Source organism: Marmota flaviventris, chromosome 16, assembly GCF_047511675.1.
Source record: "Marmota flaviventris isolate mMarFla1 chromosome 16, mMarFla1.hap1, whole genome shotgun sequence".
NCBI classification, from domain to species: domain Eukaryota; kingdom Metazoa; phylum Chordata; class Mammalia; order Rodentia; family Sciuridae; genus Marmota; species Marmota flaviventris.
In genome coordinates, this window is record NC_092513.1 from 41774712 (window position 1) to 41787218 (window position 12507).

Below are 12507 nucleotides of genomic sequence, written 5' to 3' on the forward strand. Positions count from 1 at the left end.
TAGACTAAAATATATTAGAGCAAGAAATGTGATCTCTTCATTTATTTTCCCATTGACAAAAAATAAATGTTTTCAATGTAATCAGTGCATTAAAATGACTTCTTGAACTAAAATGCTGACATGTCAAATAATCCCATCTGAGCTGAGCACCTTGCCATCTACATATTTAGTTCCCTATCTGAATCCTCATTCTTATGTTTCAAATATATGAGAAATTATATATATATATATATATATATATATATATATATATATATACTGAATATCATGCTACACTGAAAAAAATTCAATATATTTATAACTTCTCATAATATTCAATATCATTTATGAATGTACTCTTTTGATCAGTTAATTATATTGTCTCATATACTATGATTTAAAAGGTGAGATTTTATTCTCTGCATTGAATTCCATTTCAATCAAGCACTAGATCTTTCACGTATTTTTAATCATTTGTTCATTAGTTGTTTGTTCATTCTTCAATCACCAAGTATTGAGGCGGGCTATATGTCAGAGCAGGCAACAGAGGCTCTGGGCAAATTACAAGACATGCACTGCACACTGAATGAGCTGAATTAAAGCAAAGATGACCAAACTCAGATGAAGAGGAGGAAACCTGGTATGAAATGGAGTTTAACTGGTTGGAATGTATTAAGGATTTTACAGCATGCGTTTATGACTTTTCTCTTAGTTCTGGAGCTATTCAAAGTCCTTATAATACTTCAGGCAAGGATATGTAGATGCTGAATTGAATTTTGTAAAAATCTCTCTGGCTCCCTTTTGAGAATATATTGATCAAAGAATATGTTGCAATATGTGAAAGAAAAAACTTGGAAATGTATTGCTTGTTATGAAATGATGGCAATGTACTGCAGTGGTGGTGGTAGTTGTTTCTTATAGGAAGTGGTTAATTACAAAGTGTTAGAATAAAAGGATACACTGAAAAAATTCTTCTTACTTCTTTACTCTTACCTATTTATGTTGTTTTAAATTTCCACTATTAAAATTTTAACACTGAACCAACTCTAAATAAGAATTGTTGACTACTTCACTGATTACTTTCTTAGGATAATTTTAATTAATTAATTTTAATTAGGTTTATAGGACAGCAGAATGCATTTTGATTCATTGTACACAATTGCAGCACAACTTTTCATTTCAGTGTTTGCACACGATGTAGCATCACAGCATATGTGCAGTCATACTTGTTCCTAGGGTAAGGATGTCCATCTCATTCTACCATCTATCCTGCCCCCATGACCCAATTTGCTGATAAGTGTACTGATATTTTTTAAATGTTTTGACATATTCTGACTGTTTTCCAGAAAAAGTGTTACTGTGTATTCCCTCTCACTGACAAAGAAAATATGTCAGATTAGTGAATGTCCATGTTGTCAGACTTCAATCTTTCCCAAATATATAGATGAATGTTATCATTTTAATCTTCATGTATCCAAGCATTTTATGAATTTTTGTCTTCTTGTATTATATCATTTGATGATATTAACCAAATATCTATCTTCTTTGTGACAAGTTTTCTTTAGAGACTCATCTGTCTTCTGACTTGATACACATTTTAATATGTTTTAATAACTCCTAATCCAAATCTACTCTCCATTTTTAAATGAAGTTTAATTTTTAACTATTTTAGTGCTATGTATTATGACATAACTGTCCTTCTTACCAGTCCTTTATTTTTCCATAGGACTTATCATCATTTTCAAAATTATATGATTTATAAATTTATACATACCAGTTTTATCTGTCCCTCTCCAACTCTACAAAATTACAATGTCCTAATGCTAAATCATCATTATCTATTTTATTCATTGATTGATCTCAAGCATTCAAAACAGCATGAATGTTGATCAACAAATATCTGTTGGGTGTTAATTTTTTCAAATCTTTTGTTCTGTAATTTATTTTTGCTACATGTATCAAAAAGACATTTCTTTCCATCTAAAGATCTGACAATTATTTGATGACATTTGAATAATGGCACAAATCACTATTCTTTCAACTTCATTAAGGTTAGATAATTTTATATATTTATTTATTTTCCTTCTTTGCAAGCAAGCTTTGCTTTTTTTTTGTCCATCTAGATAACCCTTAAAAATGCTATTTTCCTCCCATATTATCACAAAGTGTTGTTTGGAAATTTGTAGTTTATGGTATGTTTTCAATTTATTCCATTTGTAAAGCTTTAAGTCTAGAATTTAATGGAGGATAGTAGAACAATGTCTTTTAGACCATAATTTTATATCCATATTTCCACTATCTTACAATTTTACAAATGATCCTGGGGGAAAATAAATACTTAAACTTTAAAAGTAAATTGACTAAAACTTGAAAACTAAATTTGAAAAATGTATAGACACAAAGGTAATTCTTTACCAGTAGATTCTTTGCAACATTATGACCCAAAATCCTTCAGTGGCTTCCCTTTGTTCTTGTAATGAAATACCCCATCAGCAAATCCTACTCTGCTCAAAATCTTTGAGCCTCTAATTTTGTCTCCTGTGACCACCACTCTCTAGACAAAACTCTCTCTTGCATTGTTCCTTTACATATGTCAACCCTTTTGCCTGAGATAATCTGGTCTGTCAGTACTACTTCAAATATCAAACATTCAGAGAAGTTGCCCTCATTGTTCTGATTTAGATCTTGAATGTCCACCCAAGCCTCATGTGTTGAAGGCTTGGTTCCCAGGTGACATATCGCTGGGAAATGGTGGAACCTTTAGCAGATAGGGCCTAGCAGGGATGAAGTTAAATCATTTGGATGTGCCTCTGAAGGAAATACGGGAAACCTGGCCCCAATATCTGGTCTCTCTCATTCTTTTTTTTCCCTTGCTGCTGTGTGGTGAGCACTTCTGCTCCACCACAAACTCACCACCATGATATTCTGTTTTTCCATAGTCCCACAAATAATGGAGCCAACTGAACATGGACTGGAAACCATGAAGCAAAATAAATTTTTCTGTTTTTTTTTTTTTTTTTCATACTAAGAATTGAATCCAGAGAGTATTTTACCACTGAGCCACATACCCAGGTCATTTTTTATTTTGAGACAGGTTTTCAGTGAATTGCTTAGGGTTGCACTAAATTGTAGAGGCTGGCCTTGAAGTTGTGATCCTTCTTCCCCAGCTTCCCAAGTCATTGGGATTATAGGTGTGCACTAAATTTCCTCCTTTAAGGTTATTAGCTCAGGTATTTTTTTTTTCCCATGGTGATGGAATCTATCATGCTGGTCATCATGGCAAACATAGCCTATTCTCTAACATTGTGGTTACTAACTCTGATGTATTTTACCCTTTCTATTTGCTATTTTCTTTATCACATGGAACAATCTGTCATTATCATACTAATTTATGAAAAGATATTTCATAAAATTAGTCAATCTTTTAGACTACTAAATGACCCAACAGCTTAGCAGTAGTTGATAATTTACTAATAGTCTAGTAGAAAAATTTTCAGATACATTCTTTAATCAATCAATTTTAACTTTTGACCACTAATGTGTCTCAGATGTTAATTCCTTTTTTTTTCTTTCTAAGTGGCTTTCTGTTTCTATTACTAAAGTCATATAGTATATCTCCTATTCAAACTCAGCAAAACAGGGAATCAGAACTGTCAGTCAAAGCTCTCACATCAGTTTATATCTGATTGTATAATGGAGTCTATGGTAGGGGACCATTAAGTCAAACATTCTCTGTTCCTATGCATATATGTTCAAATTAAGGAACATATAAAAGCATTGCCTGGTTGACCTATCCAATGGCTGTAAAGGGAAGAGTTAGCTGTAGGAGAAAAAATCTTTAGGCAGATAACTAAAGCAAAGAAAATCTGCCCCTCCAATAGGAGACAAGTTGGATGCCATGTTGAAGGATGACCAGTGAGGAACATAATTTTGCTGAGAGTTAAGTTTTCTCTCACTACATGTTTGCAAAACACTTTTAGATTTTACTTATGTGAAGGAATAAGTAAGTAAATTAGAATTTTCTGTCATGGCTGTTAGAGTACTCAGGAGGATGGACTACAGACTTATGGTGAGCTGCATGAAATCTAGCTGGATGTATATTTTTTAGATTTCATGAAAAGTGATTTTCAAAAAGAGACAATGAAGACATCATTCCCGCTGAGGTCTTCTTTCTTAAGGAGGAAGCATATTGTGACTTAAGTTGAATTTTTCTCCATTGTAAGTGTTAAACTCTACAGAGAATCTTTATAAAGTACAGGGGAGGCCAAAAGCTTTTTGAGCAAATCTTCTTTTCTTTTGTCTTGTTATGGACTTAAGAGTGATTTACCCAAGTGGCAATTCAATCATTTACATAGAAGGTACTAGAACGGATATAGAGCCTCACAAATCCCTGTTGGTTTTGTGTATACAAGTGAAGGGTAATAAAGTCACCACTGTTAAAATATAAAATAACCTCAGACTCTTCTGATAGAACCATGCAGGTAAAATTGCTCCATTGGATATTCAAGAAGAAAAGGAATAAAAATACTTCCTTATTCAAGTCATTTGTGCAAGAAGAACTTGAGTACACATTTGGAATCTTAGAGACTGATGTGGATTTCTATTTTAAATTACAAAATATTTATCAATTAAAAGGGTAAAAGTTCTTCAAATAAGTTGATATCTATAACTCTATCAAGTTATAAGCAAAAAAAATATTATTTAAAGCAATAACAGCTGGGCATGGTGACATATGTATGTAATCACAGTATCTTGGGAGGCTAAGGCAGGATGATCACAAGTTCAGAGCCAGCCTCAGCAATTTAGGGAGGCCCAAAGTAACTTAGGAGAACCTGTCTCAAAACAAAGAAATAAAGGGCTGAGAATGTAGCTCAGTGATTAAGTGACCCAGGTTCAATCCCAGTACCAAATAAATAAATAAGCCATAACAAAGTTAGAATAGACAGTAAAAAACACTGGAGATAAAACAACAGATATAAATATCTGTCCTCTTGGGGTAGAGAGAGAAGATGGGAGGGGAGGGAGGGGGGATGGTAGAGGATAGGAAAGGTAGCAGAATACAACAGTTACTAATAGGGCATTATGTAAAAATGTGGATGTGTAACCGATGTGATTCTGCAATCTGTATTTGGGGTAAAATTGGGAGTTCATAACCAACTTGAATCTAATGTATGAAATATGATATGTCAAGAGCTTTATAATGTTTTGAACAACCAATAAAAAATAAATAAATAAAATAAATAAATAAATAAATAAATATCTGTCCTCTATTTTATATAATTAAATCCCAGGTTTGGCAATTTTTTTTTGTTGTTGTTGTTGTTGTTGTTTTTCCATGAACATTTGCTTACTTGGAATTAAAAGGAAGATTACAAATTCTTTCATAAAACTTTGAACTTAGGAAATAATAAATATGAAATACCAAGAATAGCATCTGACACTTAATATATGAAAGTTACAAAGACAGAATGCATGGGATTTGGGAGGTTTATTCACTCAATATGGTTTGCTTTCTATAATTACCAGAATTTACACTTTCAGCTAATATTCAGGTATTTCTAGCAATATTGACCATGTTTATATATTAATGTAAATGGATTTTGTTCATTTATTTTAAATTATTCTCATTTAACTCTAAACTTTTGTTAATAACCAGACTTTATATTTCTAGACTTTACTGCAATTTTGGCAAATGAATTATTCACACACACACAACACACACACTTCACTGTAGTTAATAACATGTACAAGATTATATTTCTGGCTTAACTTCATTTATTGAAGCATACTCAAAGTGGTCAAGTCCTTTCAAAATCAGTTCAGTCGTTATTTTAGCAAAAAACACTGAATCAGAAATAAGTTTGTAAACTGTCACATTCATGCATACATTCATATGTTAAACTTCAATCAAATACCTTATTTTTTTAAAATTTGAACTGAAGTTGGAACTTTAAATGTATATATATTAGAACTTAATGATTTGGAGTCAATGCATACAGATCTGTTTAATATTTTTCAATTATAGAATCTGTATAGAATTCCACCATGGAAGACCACTTTTATCAATAACCACCTTTGCCTTTGTTTTACAAATCATTTTAAATTGTGAAATATAGGTAATAAATATTTTAATACAGCTCAGAGATTTATCATGAAGCAAATACTCGTATAACTATAATTCCAAGTAATAATAGAACATTATCAATCACTAAGTCCCACTCTCATTCCACCTTTAGTTTTTGCCCATTATTACACACAGAGACAATGTTTCCTTTATTTTATTGTTTTATTCTCTTACATTAGTCCATTTGGGTTGTTAAAACCAAAATGACATAGACTGGTGGCTTAGAAACAACAGAAATTCATTTCTCTCAGCTCCAGAGGATGGAAAAACCAAGATCAAGCTATGGATGGATTTAGTGTCTGGCGAGGTCTACTTCCCCACACACTGCTGACAGGAGCAGCCAGCTCTGTGCTGTTTCTTTTATCAGGGCACCAAATCCCATTCAATGAGCCCAATAGCTGAATTATTTATGCAAAGAGATATCTCCTAAAATCCAAACCTCAGGCATTAGGATTTAAGCATATGAATTTTTTATGGATGTACACAGCCATATTATAGCTTTTACCAGTGTGTATCCTTGAAAGAGTGTTTAAAAATACTGTTGGGGGTCTGGGGTTGTGGCTCAGTGGTAGAGCACTTGCCTAGCATGTGTGAGGCCCTGGGTTAGTTCCTCAGCACCACATATGAATAAACAAAGTTAAAAATCCATTGGCAACTAAAACAATTTTTTAAAAAATACTGTGGAACCATAATATGTATTGCTTTGTATCACATTTCTTTTGGACAACATTTTTCTAAGATCTACCTACACCATTGTGAATATAGAACTAGATAGCACAAATACTAATCCTTTTTGTTTGTCTGTTTATTATTTTGTTTTCTAGCTTAATCTAGGTAAATAATTATAAACTTTGTTGCTCATTTCAAAGAATCGACTTTTGGTTTTGTTGATTTTCTTTACTGTTTTATAGTTTTCTATTTAATTCATGTCTTCTCTCATTTATTATTGCATTCCTCCTTCTATTTGGCTTTCATTTATTTTTTCCTTCATCTTTTATATTACCAAGGTGGAAACAGATTTTAATATACATCTTGAAACTTTTCTAATATATTCATTGAAACCTAAAGCTTTTACTTAAGAAAAACTTTTGTGGCATCTCACATATCTTAGTAACTTAAAAAAATGTACTCAAGTTAAAATAATGTATATCCTATTATTTATTTGTAAGATATATTTAGGTTGTTGTGTAATTTTAAAATATTGAGATTTTTCCTGATTTATTGGTCACTAATCAAATGCCCTTCTTGTAAATAGACTGTAAGAATTTAATTATTTAATGTTCCTTTGAGAAGCTTCTGTATATCCTTGGGTATAATTGTAGGTATAATTGTGTTCTGCAATTGTTGGATAAAATATTCTAGAAATTCTAATTATCAATATAAAATTGTTTGATGGTTCTATTTAAATATTCAATGTATTTTCTGATGTTTCTCGTAAAACATCAGAAAATATATTGAATGTTTTTCTGTTTTCTAATTACCAGAAAAAAAATATTACAACCTCTTATTTTCAACCTGGATTGCAAAATTTCCTTTAATTTGGTCATTTTTTTTCATGTGTTTAAACACAAACTTTAAGTACTTATTTGATAGACTGTACATTTTTAAATACATTCTGAAATAAATGTCTCCCATTATCTTTTCAATCTTCTCATTGAAATCTATTTTTTCTGATATTAATGTGGTCAATCTAACAAGTTCATGTTTACTGTTTGCAGTTTTATCTTTTAATACACATTTATTTCTGTGTCATTTGTCTTTTATATTGAATTTTTGCTTCATATAAAGAGTTTAAAATCAGAACAGGAAATATCTAGCTTTTGGAGTTTTTATTCAGTTTTAAAACTGTGTTTATTGATAATGGTTGGATTTAAAGATGTTATTTGGTATTAACTAATTTATTCTTCTCTACCTTTTTTTCCAAATGTCAGCTTTGTAAAAATTTTACTGTTAGCAATCTGTGTTATCGTCTACATTTCCTTTTTTTTTTTTTTTTGGCTGTACCTATTTTTCATTTTTAGTGGTTTCACTGAGAGTAACAATGTGCATCTTTGGGTTAACTCATTCTACCTTCAAATGATATACTATGTCATAAAGAGTGTATCTCAAAAGTATATTACATTTCTTCCCTCTCATAACTTGTTCCTTTACTTTCTTATATTTTATTTTTCAGTATTTTATAATCTTCTATGTTATCTTTATTTTTACTTTGAATTATCAATATTCTTTTATTCTATAACCATCAATATTGTCTTGCATTTTCTTTTATGTAACCTCTCACGATCCTGTCATAAATTTTTATCCCAAACATCCATATTCCTCCAAAGAAATCTGAGAGTTTGATTTATTTTAGCATATAGTGCAGGTCTACTGAAAACAAATTCTCTCACCAGTGTACTGAGAATATTTTTCTTTTGTCTTGATATTTGAAGATTGTTTTCACTTAGGATTTTCAACATATTTTACTTTTTATATTTAATAAAATATACTACCATCTTTTAATAGATCTAATTTAATTATGAGGCTTTCATTGCAAAGAACTTATCAGATATTTTACATTCTCATCAAAACCACAAATACTTTTACAAAGTTGACTTCATAATATGGCATCTAGAATAAGCATTAGAAAAGTTTTAACAAATAAAGTTATAATTTTAAATCTTCATCCAAAGTATGAAACCTGCATCTCCTACCACTTAATTCCAGTCAACTTCATTGCTATTGGGTGACCTGTATTCATGCAACTGGAAATGAGAACAGAATATCTTTTTTTATTCCCATGTCAAGGTTCTATCACTTAGAATAAAGAAAAACCTTGGAAACAATTCCCCTTAAGATCTTAATATTAACATTTCATTAAATTCTTTCTTCAGTTGTTGATAATAATCTCACTATCATAGGTAGATTTGTTTCCCTGTGCATAATGTCTTTTTATTCTCATTGCTTTCAAAATTAGTTTATATTTCTCTTTTTAAGTAGTTTGATATTAACATGCATGTGCCATTTTCTTGGTATTTAAATTGCTTGACTTTCTTCTTTCTGTAAGTTAATGTTTTTCAATAAATTTCTGAAGTTTTACTTTTTTTCTTTGAAATTTTAAAATATTTTTTTCTTTTATTCACTTGAGATGTAACCCCATCAGTGTGAAAATTCCCTTTCAACATTCTTCTTCTTCTTTTTTTTTTTATTGGTATTGGCACTTGAACTTGGGGGTACTCAACCAATAAGCCACATCCTCAGCCTTATTTTTTTTTTTTAATTTAGAGACAGGGTCTCACCAAGTTGCTTAGCACCTTGCTTTTATTGAGGCTGGATTTGAACTTGCAATCCTCCTGCCTTCACTCCTGAGCCGCTGAGATTACTAACATTCTTCTTAATATGGATCTGGGCAGAAATTTTCCTAGCCTTCTTTTCTTTCCTTTTTTTTTAATTTGTCTTTTCTTTTTGCTGTCATGATTTAATTAAAAAATCCTTTTCGTTTCTTTCTTATATTTTATTATATAAATTTTCAGAAAGGTACAGCCTCACTAACTTATATTCAAATTTACTAATCCATCTTCTGTGTTTATTTTTCTCCTAAATCACAATGTTCATTTCAATTATCAGTTTTTTCATTATTATCACTTAAAATCTTTTCCTTTAAATGTTATTTCAGAAAAGATTTCTTCATTAAGGATTATAAATAAATTAATATAAAAGATATGCGCTGGGGATGTGGCTCAAGCAGTAGCGCGCTCGCCTGGCATGCTTGCGGCCCAGGTTGGATCCTCAGCACCACATAAAAACAAAGATGTTGTGTCTGCCAAAAACTAAAAATAAATATTAAAATTATCTCTCTCTAAAAAAAAAAATTAATATAAAAGATAAACATAAGATGAACTATTTATAGCTATTATTCAAGAGAAATTGAGAAACCATATTTTTAAAACAAATGACTAGTTCCTAAGGAAGTAAATGGAATTATTCCAAACTTAAATCCCAAGTTTTCAATTCTGTGAATATTTCAATAAAATTGAAAAGGTACATTAAAATAGGTGGAAAATCAAAACCCAAATCTTATGTATATTATTACATTAACCAATATTATGTTTTATATAATCAATTATTTTACACAATTATGTAAATATATGATTAAATATACTGTATATTATATAATGATTCAATTATATTTTATATTATGGCATTACTTAATGATATGATCATATTATTATACAGTTGCATATTATATGTCTACATTTTTTATAGATGCTACACATCTACAACAGTGAGATCAAATGGGTTAAAGAGTGATACTTGCAAAACTTGTAGTAACAGACAAACAAATCTAAACACCAAGTAACATGGAAGAAAGGATGGTGGTTTTATAACATCCACCATTAAACAAATTATAAATTATTAACAGGATATTATACAAGGCACCTGAGATTAATTGCTGCTAATTGGCTGAAGTCAAAAAACTAAGTGTTGTTTCATTTGTGGTACTAACGTCTTTTACAAGGTTAATTACTATGTCACTTCTCAGCCCCCAGTTGTTTTTCATATTGTAGCAGTGAACATGTGAACAGATGGACCTGAACAACATCTGGCTTAGGTGAACAGTAAGAGTACAGCTGATGTCCTCGAATGATTCTTTCAGTATGAGTCTCGAGAATAGAAAGTAATGAGAGAAACATAGGTGCCAAAAATAAACAACCTGATGTATAATTATTAGCATGCTGGCCCTTGCCAAATCTCAGAGTGAATGTCATAATCAGCGTGTAACAGTGGGATGGTAAAGTTCTTATCAATAAAATCTTTTAAAAATATTTATACTTGATTTTTTCAATTTGTCCTTAGTGTCTTACTTCCCGACCTTCTTCCAAGAATGCCTGTGACTACACATCAAACTAATACCTCATATTTTATAGAAAGATCACAATTTTTAAAGCATTTATCCCTCTTGATCCTCAGAGCAACACTACAAATTACACGTTTCTACATGAAATCTAATTTAGTAGCCAAGACCCATAAATCTATATCCTAGGTTATAGAGGTAACAAATGGTAGAACTAGATATGAAAAAAGAATTATTTGCACTCACATTTAGAGCTACCTTATATCATCAGTCACTGCAAAAAGAGTCTCTGGAAATAATAAAAGACTTAGAAATATCAATGCTGCAATTAGCATATTTTATTTCCTGCTATGTTTTGGATACAGATCTAAATAAGTGAATTTCAAGTATGGTGGCCTAAAATTTACTTTATTTTTGTCTCCACCTTTTCAGTAGTCTGATAGTGCACAATAATCCCATTTCCAGTACACAAAATCTTCTCACACCATGCAAGGTGAAAATACACAGCAGAATAGCCCAATACAATCTCACTAGAGAGGAAACGTTTGTCACAAATTCTGAGAATGTGATCCTGTTTTAAAATATATTTGAAGGTTCTGTGCACTTTGTTGACATGCTGTCTTTTGTTCTTGTAGAAGACCTGCCCCATCTAATCCTGCTCATTATAGAGACACAGGCAGCACGTGGTCTATTACAAAGGTAGTTCAGGGGTGAACTCTCCTGGTCGTAATTTCTCTCTGCAAGTTATGTGTTGTCACTGCTGTCTTGTCAGGAGAAAAACATTGAAAACTGCACATGTAATTAATTATCACTATTGTTATCATGGGGATCCAGCTAAGCATATTCTGCTAGCTTCGTTGTTTCATTTACGCATATTTCATTGTGCATGTCCTTTCTGACGAAGCTGCAGAGGCGATTGTTATCTTTAGAGTTAATGGTGTTTTTTGTGCCTTTGAACATAAGAAATTGAAGGAGACAAGTTTCTTCAACATGTTTTCTCTCTTTTTTTCCCTAGAAGGTTTTTCAGTCATATCACATGAAATCATCAATATACAAATATACATGGGTCTCAGGGAAAAATATTTTATTGGGATGATTTTAATATAAAAAATATTCAGCAGAATTTTCGCACTATATGTAATGTTTTCTGAAGTGAAATGGAGAATTACCTATATCATTGAAATGTATTTTTGTTCAGATTTACTATCCAATTGAAAAGGAATATATAGTAGTATGTGAGTTGTTATAGATTATTTTTTTTACCAACTTTAGTGAGATATAAATCACACACTATACGATTCATTGATTTAAAACATAAAATTCAGTGAATATTTTAGTGTGTTCACAAAGTTATACTACTGTTACTGCAATCAATTTTTATAGAATTCTAACATTCCAGAAGAAAACCTAATGACCATTAGCAGTCACTTCCCGTTTCTTTTCAATCCCCTGCCAGCCTAGTCGTAGGAAATCCTGAATCTACTTTCTCTCCTTAATAGATTTGACTGTTCTGAGCACATTATATAATTGGTATCATAAAATATATGTCCTTTTGTAATTGTCTTCTTTC